The following is a 19,734-nucleotide window of genomic DNA, read 5'->3' as shown; positions in this document are numbered from 1 at the left end:
CATCTACATATTAAACAAGGGTGGAACCCCATGGTAAGCCCAATGTGTCCAAAATCTTATGGGGTATGGAAAAGATTGAGCGAGGCTCTTATGTAAATCCTTGAGAGAGTCAAGTCCATTTAAGCTGAAACCCTCAGAATGTGAAAGAGAAGAGATTCTGACTCTCCTCGTGTATGGCAATGAAGACAAAGACGGAACAAAGGTTGACCACAATAAACTGGTGGGCGTTTGTGGGGATGCAAGCAAGGATCATGGCAGAACTGGTGAGCAGAGGAAACTTGGGATAACCATATTATTATTAGCCCTAAGGACGTGTGCGAATCACTTAATATTGGCTTTCACTGCCTTGCGTATCGAGATAATAAGGGTACTATATATACTAACAATAGGTACAAAAAAAACCTGCTTGATCAAATCTGGAGTATTCTCAGTGGGTTTTTAGGGTTGACCTTCAGTTTTATGGGCTCCATCAAAGAGATGAATCCTAAATCATTGGCATCTATGGACCATAATTTATGATAGGAGACTTGGCAACCTTCTCTACTTCCACTAGACAACTCACACTCTCACATAGTAATGCAAGTACCTTATTCTCTTGACATTGAAGTATATTCAAGAACACCCCTTCTGGGGTACAAAACAAAATAAAATTCCATTTACACAGTTTATTCCTGCCTAACAAAATTGTTGGAGAAGCTGGTGTTGGAACCCGAAGGTCTCTGGTTGGCACAGGTAAGTACTTGTGACATACAGGGACCCTGAGACCCAATTGTCAGGGCAAGGGAACTACTCCTTTGAATAACCCCTGCTCACCCTTCAGGTAACGTGGCGCGAGCACACAAGGCTAATCCTCAGGGCGATAGTAAGTTAAGCATTTATGATCACACACAGTAAACCCACTGACCCACCACAAATGGACACCAGTCAAATGGTTGTATCAAAAATACGTATGCTTTATATAAAAGATATATTCAGGATTATCACAAGACCAATAATAACGTTTAGCGAATGGGGGCCACCAGATTACAATAGGCAAGCTTAGTCTTTCAATGTTCGTGGTTCGGCAAGGTACGCCGGCAGGGAAATAAGAACGTTGCGGACCTTGGATCCGATATGAACTCGGGACGGAGTTCAAGTGTACCTTGCTGTGGAAGTCCGAGGCGTTTCAGGCGCGGCTGCTGAGGGCTGACTCCGAACGAGGCCGACGGTTCTCCTGTGGATCTCTCCGGCTCGGTCCACCACGAGGAGCGAGGCTGGGGAGCTAGACTGTGGAGGGTTGCGGCGATCCGGGATCGATGCAGCTCACGGGGTGAGGCGCCATTCAGGTTTGCGGGACGTACTACTTCTTAGCACGTCGGGTCTGACTCGTGGATCTGTGAGGGGCGTCGCGTTCTCAGGCAGACGGGTGCAGCACCAGGCTTCCAGTACCACTGTACGGGGAGGCCTTTCTTGAGGTGCGGCACGAGCCTTGGTATGCAGGAGGACAAAGCGAGACAGTTGGGTACGTTGCCACGTACGGACCGTCCAGGGCTATGGAAATGTTCTCCGTGCAGATTCCGGCTGGAGAGTTGAGAGGTACACAATCGCGCTCCGTTAGCGGCGAGGTGACAGGAGAGCAGGCGGCCCGGCACTGAAGTGGAGAGCGACTCAGGGATGAGCGGGGCTCTCTACGGCGGGGCGACCAAGCTCCGAGCTGTCACGACCTGGGAGGGGGCGAAGGCACCCGAGTCACAACTCTGGCGAGGGAATAAGAACTAAGGCCCAACAGCAGACGGGCACAAGCAGATAGAACCCAATGGTCCTGGGGGTCCGTTCAGGGGGCAAGCTCTCGATCGAGCCCTTGGAGATCGTTTCAGGCACAAGTCTACAAAGTCCTTTCTGGTCCTTTCCTCTCCATTCTCAGCAAGGCACCACTGCAGGCCAGTCTAACAGGATACAGACTGGTTTCCGTCCTTCAGCTTCTCTTGGTCCTTCTAGTCAGGCAGAGGTTCGTCGTGGTCAAAACTGGATCTGAATCTGTAAGGAGCGGAGCTCCTACATTTATACTGTGATTCTTTTGTCTTTGCAGGCCAGGGGGCCTGAGCCTGGTTCAACCCAGTTCTGGAGCACTTTGTTGACAGGACGCTGCCGTCTTCTTTCAGGGTTCAGGGCAGAGACATCAGACGCTCTGCGGGGCGGTGGAGCCAGCATTGTGGTGGAGGAGCACAACCCTATTCAGAGTCAAGGTCTACTCCGCCCACCCATCCTGGTGTAAAAACTCTATTCACCACCTGGAGCACCCGACTATCCCCGGGAATCTCCCAGCCCTGTCACTCACACAAACCCAGACAGCAGATACACATCCTGGCAGAGGCGGTTGAACAGTTAGGCGAGCAAAGGCTAACTTTCTGAAAGTAGCGTTTGTAAACACAGGATATTAAAATAAACCTTTCTGTAGGAAGTATTTTATTATTCTGAGTTCAGGCATACTAAACTTGACCTGCTACCGTGTTCCCAGAGCCTGCTGGGACTATAGCGTGTAATAGCTCCGACAGCTCGTCTGGCCTAAGAGAACCGGTAGCCCTTCAATAGTGAAGAACCATAAGGGCGGTAATTCACTACTAGGACATGCCACACTCTAGGCTTGTCCTACCATACGCTTGCAACGCACCCTGCCCGTAGGCCTACCATAGGGGTGACTGATATGAAGGTGAGGGAAGGTTCAGGGACTGGCAAGTGTGGGCACTTGCACAATCAGCGTGCAGTACGAGACTGTACGCGGGGTCAGCAATGGCGGACCTGAGACACATCTTACGAGGCCGCTTCCGTGGGTGGCGCAACTAGCGCTGCAAGCCCACCAGCAGCATTTGTATCTACTAGCCCCGGCACTCCTCGTGCACGTTACTGGGGACTGACAGTAAACCAAATAAGCCAATCATGGAAATCAATTGCACATACACTTTTCATCGGGAGCACTTGCACTGCGGCACGGAATGGTCGTGACGCAGTGCCCTGAGCATCGAAAACCAGCAAAACATCGGAGGCACATCAGCAAAAGGAGGAAGGGAGACTCACGCCAAGGTGCCAGGTCTAACAGCTGGGCTAAGTAAAAAGGAATGCTTGTAACTGATATATCCCACAGAAATGGACACAGTATCAGTAATATGGTGGGGGACTCTCTGCTGCTTGGAAGTGGCAAATACATCTGTGGACAAGGCAGAGAGAGGGAAAGAGGAGAATGCAGAGATTTTGGGAGCTGCGTGGCTTGCGACCATGTTAATAAGGCAAGTAGTGCATTTACTATCAATAATACAGTTCATATAAGGGCCATTAGTTCTACTGTATTCGTTTATTCATAACTCATTTGGACTCTCTAGTCTGTCCTAAACCTTAGAGTAAGCATTTGAGTTGTTGATGCTTCCCAGGTTGATCAGGGTGTCCTGAAATGAAATGAAAAGACCATTTGTATAGCGCGGTGGCTATCCTTAGGCGTCCCAGCTCTGATGCATTACACTACATATAGTTTTGTTATGTTATGTGTCTTTTTACAGTGCATGACTCACCTGGGAGGGTATCGTGGTGCTGAAGCAGGAGCTGTACAGGCCAAGCCAGGGCCAGGGCTATACGAAGAACCTGCCTACCATTAAATTTAGAATTGAAGAACTGAGGAGGTAACTGTGATGTGCAGGGGCTTGTCGATCAGGTCTTTAGGAGCGAGGTAGGAGACGGGGCAATCTTGTTTCCAATGTCCGAACTAACCACAAGAGAAACATGAACCTCCTGCTCCCAGGGCATCTCCTCTGACCCTGTCCATTTTCTCTCCCAATTCTTCCACCTCTCTACCCTCCTTTGTCATCCTGCCTTTGTGAAACTCCTTGTCCCATGCCTTTAACTATCCTTTGCATATGCTGCAGTTTCAAAGACAACAATTTTGAACCAGCATTTTCAATCTTTTTTCCTGTGAGACTGCACTGGTTGGCAACTGTCATCAGTTCAGCTACCTTCTTAGTTTGCCCTCCAATCCATATGGCATTCAGCTGACTCTTAGCATTCGGTAATAATCCCTGTACAGAACCAGAACCTGCAGATTTCTGAGCCATCCCTGTCAGATGGGCTGAGCTTGAATACTTTCCAAACACATCCTTACATCTGTCCAAATAATCCGCTGAGGCCTCACCCTCATTTTATTTGCATTCAAGATCTTAGTCCAATCTGTTTTCACTTGGCATATCTCCACCACCGCATTCAACAATGAATCCTTTGCAGCATTTATTTCCCCAATATTTCTAAGGGCACACTCTCAGTCATGACATTTTCTCTACCAGTCTCTCCCCTCACTCAGCACCGCCAATAACTGATTCCCATCTTCCTAAATGGGACTGTTTACCTCAAACACACTCTGTAGTTCTTCTCTGAACTTTCATTTAACCGAATGTTGAAAAACTGTTTCTTGATGTTCATTAAGTCGGAGTGAGTCTAAAGCACATGCACTACCACCCTTCTGCCGGACACAGGGTAGTCCTCAAAAGGCAAAGATTGGAATAGGAAAGACTCTCACAATGGATGGGGAGAAGGGAGATGCCTTCCAGACAGCTGCCTTGTATCCTCTACGGTCATAGTTGGGCTTCTTTCTTGTTGATCTCTCTGCACCGAGGTGGAACGTGTGCTTATTGTAGAGCCGATGCATAGTAGTAGAATCAGCCGACCTTGCCGTTGTACTGCTACCCAGTTGCCTCACCGGGCTCGCTTATGCGTTACGACTGAGAGAGCAGCATGTTACTTTGAAAAAATTGTAGGGGTGCACTATAATCCCAAGTAGTCAGCACCCACATATTTAGAGGATTTTATTAACGTAGTTTAGAAATATAACATTAGGCTGGGGATCAGTGCAATATGTAGTGATGTGTTTATTAATCATAGACTAATGTAGTGCCTTGTTCAGATATAAATGTTGCATAACGTAGAAATGTAATCATATGTATAATGTCGTATTAGCAATGATGTGCCTTATTGAAATATGTATGAGCTTATAAATGAGTGAATTAACATAGGTTTTTAATATGCCAGAAATACTATTTACATTGAAAATAGAATTAATGCTTTAAAGTGATGAAATGTAATGTTTTGTCATATTAGAAATGCATTTAAACGTGCAAGGGCCTGCAAATGTTGAAGCCAGCAGAGGCCTAACTGTAATTTTTTTTGTTAGCCTTAGTTGAAAAGAAACGATTTCTCCTTCTTGGGGAAGGCTGCCCTAAGCGAATATTGAATTGTAACTTTGAATGTTTGCTAGGATGTTCTAATATATTTTAGCTTGCAGGTGCAAGGCCACAAGGCTCGTTAGGGAGAAGGATCCATTGTTTAGAAGTAAGGATAGTAGGCGTGAGTGCAGGGGAGCTGCCAAAGAATTTGGGAGTGCAACATACCGCGAAGAAGGTGCCTGGGACCCAAGGACACACCAACGGACGCTTGATGGAGAGGTGCCATACTGGGAAAATCAGAAGATCCGTACCTGCCAGAGGGGCGTATTTCTGGGCGTGTCAACTGTTTTGGGGATTTTGTATTAGGGAAAGCACCTGAGGAAGGAGGGTCAGTCCGGAGCAGGGAGCAGAGAGCAGAGAGCAGACTAGGAGTTAGAAAGTGGGCTTGGGGAAGGCAAGATTTAGGTAGTTTGTGAACTTAAAGTAGAGTAAGGTGTAGGAAGGAGCATCTTAGAATGAGCTCAGTAGCTGAGGCTACTTATTAGAAAGTGATTGTACTTCTTAGGAAGTCTTCACAGCTGACACCTTTATTCTTGCTGGGTAAATCGTTAAGTAGGGATGTCACCTTAGAGTTAGTGTAGGGACAGTCTAACCAAATTCTTTTGCTTTTTGTGAATGCAGTCCAGATTTTCTGCATTGTCGGTAATGGTATGTCTAATGCTTCTTGAATTAACTTTGTTTTTTATTCTGAGTCGTCTGAGACTCTTGCGTAGGATTATGTTTGTATTAGTGCCAGTCTATTTCTTGAATTTGTTGTTGAGATGACTGTATGTTCAATTATTTTTGACTTTGTGTAATAAACCTTCAAGATTTGAGTTCGTAGTCAGTGGTTCTTTTGTGTCTAATTTGGATTTGGGTTGTAAACTTTTCAGAGTTATGATTTTGAAAATCTTCCCTCTACGCTTCTAAGACGGGGAAAAAGGTTCAGTCGACCTGACCTGGGATTCTAGAGCTTGGTAAGAAAATCTAGATGAGAATCTCAGCTTCCCCACTTCCTTGTGCTCCAGCCACCAGAAGGCCTGCAGTCATTTCCATGTGGATCACCCGCTGCATCCCCAACCCAGCAAGTCCTCCTCCTTGGTGTCCACACCCTCTGTCTCCTTCTCTTGGCAGTGAACAGGGGCAATATATATAGAGGAGGTGGAGAAGCTGGGGTACAAGCCCTAAGTCTGGGGCTGATTTAGAGTTTGATAGAGAGGATATCTCATTGCAATGGCAACAGGGTTCCCTCGAATCCAGACTCACGGTTCGACATCTGATTTAGAGGTGGGCAAACCTTAAGTTTGTCGATGACGAAACCCTCCAGCTCCATCTCCGACTTGCTATTTCAACAGCCCAAAAAAGTACAGGGCGTCAGAGATTAGCCATCTAACAGCCTGCCCAATTTACAGTGGCAATCGGATGGCTTTGTTTTTGCTGTATATCAATGCCAGATAAATCCTGGTGGTGAGGGACAGTCAAAAAAAAATAATGCCCCCAAAACTCCCATGGTATGGGAGTCTCTAGTTTTTCATTTTTCAAAAACAAACTACAGCTTTGGGAGTTTTTCTTTGAAAAATTGAAAACTGCAAAAGTTTGATGGGTGGTCATCCTGTTTGACGGAGTCAACCATTATTCTTTTACAACATTGACAGGAACAATTGTGACGACGGATACTGTCAATGTTAAGAGTTGTCCGTGGGGCTGGCAGACAACTCTAGATTTGCCGGGTAGTAGCTTTCTTATTGCAACCTTGTGACTCATGTTTCCATTTGTGTGCCTCATCATGCCATTGTTAGAAGAGTGGCCATTGCTTGCCATCTATTCTAATTTCATGATCTTTTAGTTTCTTCTGTAAATTAGCAAATTTTTTTAGGTTAAAGGTACCATGATGGGAGATGGCCTTATTTCTGTCCTAATTAGTTAGTCCCATCCATTGTGATAAATAATTCCACATGTGTTTACCATATTGTAGGTACATAATATGGGCATATACGTTTAGATTACCCACAATACCATTCCTCACACTCGAGTACCAGGGAAAAGGGCTTGCAGGCCTTAAGCCCACAGCTCATCCCATGAAGAAAGGTAGAGAAGGAAACTGAAAGTAGATAGGGAAGGTATTGTGTATTCATTCCCAAATATCTCCTGGTGTTCGACGAACCTATAGTCAACACCCAGAGGGGCTTGTGATGGGATTGGGGCACTTAGATCAGAGGGTCTGTTTCTATCACACATTCATTCTTCAAGAGTCTGTGCTCTGGGTCCTGTCACTCCTACCTGTCTTGCTTTTTACCTCACTATTTCACTCAATGCCATGGGTTCAAACCTATACTCATTTTTTATTTTCTGGCTTCCTCCCAGCTCTACCTACTCAACCATTTTCCTTTTATTTTCTCCTGTTGTCGCCTACCCAGATGACATTGGTGTACACCCTCTTGACAATACATTAGCCACAAAACAGAACAAGTTATTCATGCAAGCAACAAAAAAGGATAACTGTTAGACTTTACCTAACGTTTTGATGCTTTTTTTTTACTTTTATCTAATTCACCATGTCTAGCCCAGTGCTAAATCTGAGCAGGTGGTTTCTGGTGCCCAGCAGCAGCACTTAATTGCTGGAACCTGCACTTATCACTGCTGCCACACAGTGGTGCTGTTAGTGTAATTTAAAGATGAGGAGAAAACTAGCTGTTTGTTAATTCAATATACATTCAAAACAACTAATACCTGCCACCCAAGCCATTTTTAACGCTTTGGCGGCCTTGAACAGTCTGAATTGTCACACTTGTAGCAGTGTGATGGTTACTAGTTGTGTAAGTACAGTGGCAATGTGTGGTGCAAATTGTGGTGGCCTCCTGGTGAGGGCCCGGCACTTATGGTTTTGCAAATTAAGCACTAGTCTAGCCATTCTCCACCCCAGGTGCCGTAGTAAAGAATATCTCCCTTACCTCTGGTGACTGGGGTCGTCATGTGGAGCTCAGTGCAGTGCTCCCCTGCTTTCTTTCTCTTAAGGATTGTATCAGCACCACACGCACAATCTGTTAAAAATAAAACACAACACCCTAAAGTCCAACTACCGTTTAATGTAAAATAGCAGGCAGCACAACTAAAGACTCAAAGACAATTGTCTTTTCAACTGGCCAGGGCTCTCATTAGAAAATGTCAATGGGCACAAAAAAGCTTAAATACCTAGGGCCTCATTTATGAAAGCCTTGCGCCACCGGTGTGTCACTTTTTCCCATGTTAAAAGTGACGCACCAGCGGCACAAGGTCTTCATAAATAAGGCCCCTATATTTTTAGATCACTGTCTAAAAGCTTTTTCTCAATACAGGTTAATTAAGCTCAACTATTTGACAGAAACTTTACTTTAATCAAAAATTAGGTGGAAGAGACTTTTTTCCGAAGCACAGAATGTCCTTGAGGAGAAGATGTCATTCATAAATACAATACTAGGTTCATTAGTGTCCTAAAATCCCGCTTCCACTTGCCAGGTTCGAAAGCACGGCTGCGCTTCTTGGAAAGGTGCAAATCTACAACCTTGAGTTACATGGCTTCGGTGTCTACTTGAACCATGAGTATTAGCTTGCGTGTTGACAGCTACTGTAAAATAAAATCCATATTTGATTCTAAAAGATTGGTATATATCTGATGATGTGCGTGCATGATACCAACAGAATTTAGGGTATCGTAATGTATTTCATGTTCATAGAGAGATAAGTTCCAGAAGATCAAATCGTGCTCCAAGCAAAGAGTGGCGAAACCAGATCTGAGGATGAAAATAACCCTGTGCATTGCAGATCCTTTACACACTTTGAGACACTGTTCGCATTATGCCTTGGTGGCACTAGATTATTTTTCATGTTGGCCCGAGGTTACGTTTGCATCGCATGTGGAAATTAAAGTTGTTGTAGAGTTCCTAGAGAAAATGTTTATAAAGGAAGGAGTGCCAGCAGAGATTGTGGCAGATAATAAAGTGCAAGTGGTGCCACACGTGTCGGCTGGCGCGGTGTGGCTTGAATATTAAAAGAGAAATTATCATCAAGAAGTTGTGGACACTAACCTTATTGTTTGTGCAAGAAATATAATTGTACCCTTCACATGTATGAACCTATTGTGGGTGCATAGGAATTGTTCTCAAATTCAGGTGTTGTGTAAACAACATCCCCAAAGGGGTTGGGAGGGTCACCCCTTTCCTGTAGCACCACTACCAAAAAAAGAACGAGCCCTACAGGCAGTCATCAGAAATATAGCGGAGCAGACTGATTCTAGACACCCCCACCGGGTATTTTGGCCTGTGTGTAGCGTTTGCAGTCTAGTTGACGCACGTCACGTAGCCGTGACGTGCGACGCCCACATTAGAAGCTGCGCGCGCAGCTCCCTGTGCGCGCGAAAGCTCCGGAGAGTTTGGAAGCGTCGGCCGGCGCTCCTCTGTTACCTGTGATTTCCCAATAAACATACTTCACCTCTAAACCAGCGAAGGGCCATTATTTATAACCCAGAACATTACAGTGGCGACGAGGACGGGATTCCCCACCAGAACCCAGGAAAAAAAAAAAAAAAGGAAAAAAAAAAACGAACCCACCACCACGTGGGCTGCAGCAAGCAGGTGACCCCTGATCACGAGCCATAGCGCAGAGCGGCGCTACTGGCCCTGAGAGAGTGGAGAGCACGAGGGGGCAAGCTGTGCCCACCAAGTAAGACAGGCAGAGGAGCGTGGCAGTGCCACAGCAACCGGAGGGGCGGCGCAGCGGCCAGAGAAGCGGCTCTACACACAACAGGAGACGCAGTGCCACAAAGACCTTCCCAGCACACCGTGGAAGGTAGGAACAGCGCTGGCTACTAAAGGGGAGGAAGAGGGGACCAGAACTAGGAGTCCCCGGGAGGACGCCCCTACAGAAGTGAAGGACAGTACCCCAGGGAGCCCCACCAGCAAGGCGTCGGAGGTCAAGGAGGCGAGGATGAGCACACCGGCAGGATATGCAATAGCGCCGGTGCAGTTCCTACCTAAACCTGGCGAACCCCTGATGAAGTGGGAGGATTGGAAGGAATATATCGAAAATTTCATAGGGGTCCTAGAGGACGAAAATGAAGAGAAGTTCACCCCCCAAAGGAGAAAACGTATCCTGCTGCTGAACCTGGGACCGGAAGGTCTCAGGATTTACAAGAGTCTGGTGCCCAAGAAGAGAGAGGACACGGATACGGATGGCTATGCCCATGCAGTAGAAGACCTAGACGAGAGGTACCGCCCCACCATATGTGTATCAGTGGATAGGTTCAACTTCCAGCAAAGGAAACAACGGGCTGGAGAAACCATAGAGGAATATGTAGGGGCCTTGAGGAAACTAGCGGCCCCGTGTAAATACGCACTGTGGGAGGATGAATTCATAAAGGACCAGATCGTGATGCACACCACGAGCACACAGGTCCAAGACAAGTTGTGGGCGAGTGGCAACACCACGCTCAAAGAAGTAATGGTCATCGTAAAAAGGGCTGAGCTGGCTAGGAGGTGTGCGGCAGCAACCAAGAAAGATGTGGGTACCCCTACAATGGTGAACAGGATACAAGAAGGAGACCACCGTAAGGACCAGAGAGGAAAAGACGCAGCAACCAAAGGCACTAGCAGGTGGCAAGGGAAACAACCTGGGAGTGACAGCAAGAAATCGTGCTACAGATGTGGCAGTTGGTCCCACGATGCCCGTGACAGAAGATGCCCCGCGTTCAGAGCCAAGTGCCTACACTGTGGTATTCTGGGCCATTATGAAAAGGTGTGTAGGAGGAAACAATCGAAGGAAACAGTGAAATGCGTTGAGCAGGGTGATGACGATCTGGAAGAAGTAGCAGAAGAAGAGGTGATCACTGTCCTGTGCATATACGACCAGGTAATGAGCATAGAAGGGAAGAAATCCACAAAACCCATCCTGGACATGGCAATGGGAGGAATCACCATCACCGTGGTGGCGGACACAGGATCCCCCTTCACCATCATCCAACAGGCAGTATGGGAAGAAACATTCAGGCCCAAGTTGGGACCGGAGTTGGAAAAGCTAGACATAAGACCGGTCACTTATAACGGGGACCGCATTCCAATGTTGGGGTTCCGCCGCTTACTGTTCGAATTCAGGGGCCGGTCAGCATGGTGCAAGCTGTACATTGCAGAAAAGGGACCCTCGGTCCTGGGATGGCTAGACCAGGGGGACCTAGGGATCAAACTGGATCCAGGAGGAAAAGAGCAAATACTACTGACGGAGCAAGAAGAATGGCCGGATCTGAACAAATGGAAGGAGAACTACCCGAAGGTATTTGGTGGAACAGTGGGACGGATGGAAAACTTCCAACACAGGATTGTGCTCAAGGAAGGGGCCATTCCGGTAGCCCACAAGGTGAGGAATGTGCCGATTGCGGTGAGAGAGGCAGTCCAAATGGAACTCCAAGAGCTGGAAAAGAAAGGAATAATCGAGCCGATAACCTGTGCAGAATGGTTGGCGCCCCTGGTGGTCGTAATGAAGCCAAATGGTAAGGTCCGGCTCTGCGTGGACCTGAGAGAACTGAATAAGAATATCGTTGTGGAGAAATTTCCCCTCCCCAGAATTGAGGAAATGTTGACCAAGACCAGAGGGGTACAGTGGTACTCCACTATCGATTTGACCTCGGCCTATCACCAAATTGCACTGCACCCGGACAGCAAACGGCTCACATCCTTCATCACCCCGTTTGGATGTTACCAATTTTGTCGGATGCCTTTTGGGTTGGCCTCAGCGGCTGCTGTATTCCAGAAAATGATGCATCAACTGTTCAGAGACTGCAAGGATGTCCAGTATTTTCAGGACGACATTTTGGTGATGGGGCGAGACCAGCAGGATCACGATCAGAAGCTGGGAAAAGTGTTGAAAACACTAGAGAACAAAGGCCTCACGGTGGAGTGGTCGAAGTGTAGATTGGGACTGCAGTCAGTGACGTACCTAGGTCACGAGATCGGACGACAGGGGGTTACCCCCAAAGTGGAGAATGTCAAAGCCATCGCTGAAGCACCGCCGCCCAGGAACAAGGAAGAGGTTCGGTCGTTCCTGGGGATGGCGGAGTACTACAGCAAGTTTGTAGTACACTTCGCCTCCAAAACCCACCACTTGAGGCTACTGACTAGAGACAGCACGGTGTTCCAATGGACACCAGAAGCCCAAGCAGAGTTCGAATTGATCAAAAGGGATGTTATTGGAGCTGTTCCCCTCAAAGGATATGACCCACAAGGCACCACGGTACTGACAACAGATGCCAGCGACAAAGGCCTGGGCGCGGTACTCATGCAAGACAGAGGCAGAGGGGAGATGGAGACCATCAGCTTTGCGTCCAGAGCATTGACAGATACGGAGAGCAAATACAGTGTGATCGAGAAAGAAATGCTGGCGGTCGTGTGGGCCATGATGAGATTCCGGCAATTTCTGTGGGGAACACGTTTCCTACTCAGAACAGACCACAAACCGCTGGTGAAGGTGCTGACGTCGAGTGGACATGCCAGCGCCACCCCTCGGATATCCAAGATGTCTCTAAAGTTGCTCGAGTTCAGGTATGATGTTGAGTACATTCCTGGAAGCCGTAACCAAGTAGCGGACTATCTAAGCAGGGCAGCTGCCATGGAGCCAGGAGAGGAAGATCCAGTGGACAGTGGGGAATTGGTAGCTCTAATAGAGGATCAAGAGAAACTGATTAGTCTGCAAGAATGGACCAAGTCATATGAAGAGGACACTGACATAAGGGAAGTAAAGGAGTACATCGTACAAGGATGGCCGGACAAAAGAAGCATGAGAGCAGGCCTCAAGCCGTACTTTGAAGTGCGGGAAGAATTGTCGGTAGGAGACAGAGGGATCTTCATATACCGAGGTGATAAGGTGATTCCCCCAAGGATCCTCACCCCAAAACTGATGGACTTGCTACACGAGGGACACCTGGGCATAGGGAAACTCAAGGCACGTGCCAAGCAAAATTATTGGTGGCTAGGCATGGACCTAAGGGCAGAAAGGCATGTCAGAGAGTGTCCCCAATGTCAGCGGGCGGACAAGACATTAAAACCATTGAGGCCAGCGATAGGAAAGTTTGATCCTCCTTCGAATCCGTGGGAAGAACTTTCCATAGACATTTTGGGACCGGTCCTAGACGATCAAGGCACACAGAAATATGTGTGTGTGCTTATGGACCGCTATTCTAAGTGGCCGGAATTGAGAGTAGATGAATCCATGGACACGGAGAACATCATAAAGTTTCTGTCCGAGACTTTCACGAGGGAAGGAATACCAAAATCGATCTTAAGCGATAATGGACCCCAGTTCACGTCGGAGAAATGGACTAAGTTCATGCACAGAAATGGCATCACTGTCAAGCATACTGCAATCTACCATCCGGCCGGAAACGGTTTGGTGGAAAGATTTAACAGGGTAGTGATGGGAGCCATACAAGCGGCCATATCAAGTGAACAGAACTGGGAGAAGGCACTAGAGAACATGGTATGGGCCTACAGAATAACCCCCACTGGTACGGGATATAGTCCATTCCAAATACTGAGAGGACGTGAACCTTTCACCCACGACAACAGGATTTGGAAGGAAAAGCTTATCACCAGTGAATGGTCCCCTGCAGTGGTGCGGGCCAACTTGGAAAAAGCACAAACAATTTACAGCAACCACTACAACAAACGAAGGAATGTCCAAGGCACAGGCCTGGAGCAAGGAGAGTGGGTAAGAGTAAGATTAGCCACCCTGCAGAAGAAGGGAGACAGCAAATACAGCAAGCCGTTGCAAGTGGTAGAAGTGTATGATCGGGCCGCTTTACTAAGCGACGGGAACGTGTGGTCCCAAGACCGCATGGCCAGGTGTAACAAAGTTTTGGACTGGGAGCCACAGAGCGCTGATTGGGAAGATAAGGAAAGCTCGGACGTGGAGAGGAATCCAGCAGCTGCGGATCAGCAAGTTGGAGTGAGAGTGGGAATGGAAAGTGAAGAAGAAGGAGAAAATGGAAGTCAAGGAGCGGAAAGCGAAAGGCTGGAGAGAAGCATGCACGAAGGAAGAGTTGTGAATGAAGGGACAATAAACGCTGAGGCGCAGAGTCAAGGGACTATGGAGAGCCCAGTCAGGGTCACAAGGAGTGGAAGGCAGGTGGTAAGACCTTCCAGGTTTCGAGATTTTGAATTGGACGATGAACTGTAAGTGACTCTTTCTTGTTTAAAAAAAAAAAGGGGAGATATGTAGCGTTTGCAGTCTAGTTGACGCACGTCACGTAGCCGTGACGTGCGACGCCCACATTAGAAGCTGCGCGCGCAGCTCCCTGTGCGCGCGAAAGCTCCGGAGAGTTTGGAAGCGTCGGCCGGCGCTCCTCTGTTACCTGTGATTTCCCAATAAACATACTTCACCTCTAAACCAGCGAAGGGCCATTATTTATAACCCAGAACATTACACTGTGTACCAGCTAGCTCACAGTGCCAATAGAAACTCCTCTTATCAGGGAGAGAAAAGTTCTTGGCAACTATTGAACATGACAACCCTGATCCCTTAGGACCATGCAAACAGTGGACTACTTTTTGCTTAGTCACTCATGCTCACTCAGTCTCAGAGAGTTACACAGAATAAACTGTATGGACGTTTTTCAATAAGTATTTATTGAAAAGCTGTTATTCTAGTGTAAAATAGGTGCACTGAAACAGCCATTAGACAGTAACAGATATAAATGATTAGAAGCACTAAGAAAGTAAAAGGATGGTAGATTTCTACCATTTTGCTATAACCATGCATACAGGCAAGTATATAAAATACATGGCAACCCTAACTAGATGTACCTAAGTGTACCTAGCATGTATGTAGGTGGTAAGCCAAGAATCCCTCTAGGATAAAGTCAACCCCATTACCTGAAGTGAGAGACTGTGGGGCCCCGTCTTAGTCTCGAGTTGGACACCTCGCAAGGGATGTTAGACCACTGCGAGCTGGAGTATCTGCATGCAGGAACCTCAGTGTCTTGCATCAGTGTGTCGGCAGGGAAGTCCTGATCTCCTCTGTTTGTCTCAGCAAGATGTGATGTTTATATACCCCAAGGTCTCCTAGGGGTTCTACCTTGCTGTGCCACTTGTCGGATTTAGGATGACGTCGGAATTAACTTTATACATAAATATTATACAGGAGATGGGAGTCCTGCTGAGTTTCCAAGAATCCTCATGCATAATGTATGAGGCCTTTACCAGGGAAAATCCTGCGTTCTGTGCACAGTGTTGGATCTAGGTAAAAGGTCAGTCCCTAAGAACCGTTATGTATGTAATATAGGAAAGAATATAGGTGAAAGGTTACGATGTTTCCTGAGCCTATATTGGGGATGTATATGGAATATAACAGGACGAAGAGTCAAAGAAGGGACTGTCAAAATGTTCTACTCCTTCGCACATGATGAGAGTGGGTTTCCATGTTGTAGAAATGTCGGAACAGAATGTGCGGAACACGAGGAAGACATTCAGGTACCAGAGGTCTCGGAAGTACAGTCTCTCAGTAGAGAAGATCTACATACACTTAAAACACCTGGGGCCAGATGTAGGTAGGGTTTTACCGGTCGGTAACGGCCGAATTCGGCCGTTACCGACCGGTAAAAGGAATTTGAGATGTAGGTGGCAGAATCGGTAAATTTACCGTTCTGTAAATTTACCGATCTGTAATTTTACAGATTCTGTAAATATACCGGTCGGTAAATTTACAGAACGGTATATTTACAGATTCTGTAAAATCGATATGTAGGTGGGACTCTGATGAGTCCCACAAGGCCTAAGAAATCGGTATTTTACCATCAAATTCAATTTGATGGTGAAATACCGATTCAGGTGAGCATGCAAATGTGTGCATGCACACCTGTGCCATATGACAGGCAGACCTGCCCTTAGGGCAGGTATGCCTGCCATATGGCCCCCGAACCTTTTTTGGGGGTGCTAGAGGGTGTCAAAGTGACACCCCCTGCACCCTTGCCAAAAATCTGTATTTACCGATCGGTAAATACCGACCTGTAATGCCCCATTCATTCCTATGGGCTTCAAAGCCCATAGGAATGAATGGAGCATTACAGGTCGGTATTTACCGAATCGGTAAATACCGACTTTTAAAGAATCGGTAAATCCACATCTGGATTTACCTACATCTCGGTACATCTATTTTACCGACTCTTAAATACCGAATCGGTAAAATTCGGTATTTAAGTGTCGGTAAAATAGATTTACCTACATCTGGCCCCTGATGAAGGCTTTGTCGATCGAGCCTGAAACTGCCTGGTACCCTTGCAAGCATTCCAGTCTCCGCATTGGCAGCCGAGAGGAGGGGGGATTCGCTCTGTTAATACTAAATCCTAAATAAAAATAACACAACTAGAGAACTCTTCTTGAGGACCGGAAAATATTCAAAACTTCACCAGCACAAGCCCTTCTTCGGAGAATGGGATCTGAGCTAGAACAGACTTCATTCAGATAGTCAGGTCTTTAAACCTCGGGTACATATTGGGGCATATTTACAAGTGGATATCACCACCAGAGCGTCACTTTTAACGGTATACTGATAGCGATATGCCCTTCTCCATATTTACAAAGTACCTTTAAGAAACTTTTTGTGGCTTAATGTCACATTGTAAATAAGGCCCCTTTACATGCACCACTTTGCGTGAAAGGGGCGTGCAATGGGTGTTGCTGTGGGCGTTCCACCGCAACACATTTTGCTTTTGACGCTGCCCCAGATTTACAAGATGGTGTAAATCTGAGGCAGCGCCAAAAACGAACGCCATGCAAGAGCAAGCATTAGAATGTCGAAACGAGGAGAAATAATTGTATTTCTCCTCGTTTTTACTTTTTCTATGTGTGCTGTATTCCTGTACATAAACAATCATTAAATAATGATGATTAGCTACTTCTATGTGTGCTGCATTCTACGGTACACATAGAAGTACATTAGTGATTGTTTATGTGCAGGAAGGGGCACCTTCCTGCTCATAAACAATCATTCCCTGCAGCGCAGGCACCCTTGCACTAGGGTGCAAGGGTGCCTGCGTTGGCGCTAATCCAGCTAAATTTAGCGCCAGAGAAAACACAGGAGTTTGCCGTGTTCTTGTGAATACGGTGCATCCCTGCGTTTTGAAAATGTCAGAGTGCGGCGCTGCCAAATTTGGCACAGCTCCGCACGCAGACATTTTCTCGTAAATGTGCCCCATTGTGTGCTAATCCTGCTTCTGCATTTCCGATAGTCATGGAAAATCGGCCTGATGGTCCGTGTATTATCTTTACAAAAGGTATATGTATTTGTCTACTTTCGGTCTTTTGACTGGAAATTCTTTGAGTAGGAGCAGACAGTTTAGTTTAACCACTAAGCACACAGGACCTGATTCACAAAGGTAAACTTACACTTTTTAGTAAGTTTATGATTTTTTGCAATTCACAATGGAATTTTACGAGTAGTATCTTTACGACGGCCTACCTTTTTATGGGCGGAGTCACCCCTATGAGTAAATACTACTCATAAAATCCCTTTGTGAATTGCAAAAAATCGTAAACATACACAAAAGTGTAGGTTTATCTTTATGAATCAGACCCACAATATTTGCACGCTGTTTTTGCATCATATAATATTAGATTATTTCACAAAGCAGCGTGGCAGCCATTTTCTTTATTATTCAAAGAAACAGGAGTGCCAGATTTGCAAGCTGACAAACTGGACGAACAAGAATACCATTGGCTTAGTTATGCAAATGCTCCAGATCGTTGTGGAAATGGCCGTGTGCACCATAGGCTCTCTCTTCAAACTTTATTCCGTGTTAGGTGAATTTCTAACAACGGAAGTGCGTCAATTGGAGTTGCCGCGGCTTATTGTCGCTGAAGTGACAGGCGCTACTTACGGCGCCGCGCAGCAAAATATAGGTATTTGCTGGTTCTATTAACAGAAGTGCCCTGCTTGGATTTTGTTTTCACCCAAACAAAGAGATAATACCAATGTAAAACCAGTGCACCCTCCTCAGCTTTGAAAAGCCGTCAACGCGCCGCTAATGCGTCGGCTGCTAATATTTTTAATTGGTTTTAATGCCGTTGCCCAAACAATGAGTGTCAATTTGCTCTTCCATTAGGCGCTGCTAATGAGTGGAACGGGGATAGAGTGTTGCTTAAACAGTATCAGCTTCTTGTCCGCGCGCATCCCGCCTTTGTCTCGGAGCGCGAGGCTGCAGCTGTTCCCTCCCCCGGGACAAACATGTCAATCAGGCCGAGGGATGCAGGTGACAGCATAATGGCCGCCACTGACGACGGGTCCTTGATGGAGGCTGCTGTTCAAAGCGCCTAACGAGGGTCCGCTCGGCGTCGAGCCACCCGCCAGGCCGCGCACTGTCATTAAAAAAGATGGCAGCATCGTTCTGTTACGATTCTTTTCTTAACAAAAAGCATATTCTTTTCATTAAAGCATTTGGTTTATGTATTTCTCCAGAAGTGTGCAATTCCATTAGAGTGCAGTGCGAGGTTATGCTCCATTGCTCCCCCAACACATTTTTGTTTCCCTAAATACCTCTAAATGCATATGCATATGACAGGGCCCTTAAACCAATCCAGGTTTAAGGGCCTGACATATGCATATGCATTTAGAGGTATTTAGGGATTAAAAACGCTAGCCATCTGTTGCTACTTGCTAGCCAATCTGCCTATCGATTTTTAAAAAGAAACATGCCTCTATTTTAAATAAAAACGCTGTTAGCCCCTGCTATTGGCTCGCAGTTTAACGACATCATACAGTCACAGGTTTGCCATACAGTTTGCTAAAAAAAAATAGTAAAATTGGGTGTCATTCTGGGCAGCAGTGGTGTGATTCAGTTTCCGGTGATGTCATGGGATATGTGATTTCACTTCCACCGCCCTGCCAATGTGGTGCAATGGCATTCATACATTTTCCTCATGGCACAATCACTGCTGCTGCACCAACGTCGAGTTTGAGGGTGTTCCCTTTACCTTGAAAGGGTGTTACTGCTGCACGCCACAGGAGTAAATATTTTACAGTTTTCAGGTTGGGAAGTGCTTGGACAGGAGTTTCTTAATAGCCACAGATATACAATTTAGTGAGTGTTCACAGACTCCTGTCCTGGGCATGGGCACAAACCTCCCGGTGTAAATGTTATTTTTACCAAAGCAAAAACGGCTTTTGAAAATAGCAAGCTTTATTTGGCACTAGTGAAAGAAGCTATTTGCTCTTGTAAATCAAACTTGCACTAAATAGCTTAACGAATTGGGAGCAGTGACTGATAAAAGGAATACTCAGGACTGGATAATTGTGTTCTAATGACATGAATTCGTGGCCAGGGATTCCAATTCATTCATCTCAATGGAGCCCGTCTTCTGCACGATAGAACATGCTGTGTTAAAGCCAATAGGCCTGACTTGCATTTTGAGTCCTGACTAAAATGATTTTTAAATGTCTGCTCCAGTCAAGAAAAAAATCATTTATCTACACAATGCATTTACAAGATAAAGAATGTAAT

Source organism: Lissotriton helveticus, chromosome 2_1 (assembly GCF_964261635.1).
Source record: "Lissotriton helveticus chromosome 2_1, aLisHel1.1, whole genome shotgun sequence".
In the NCBI taxonomy this organism is placed as follows: domain Eukaryota; kingdom Metazoa; phylum Chordata; class Amphibia; order Caudata; family Salamandridae; genus Lissotriton; species Lissotriton helveticus.
This window is presented reverse-complemented; position numbering follows the sequence as displayed.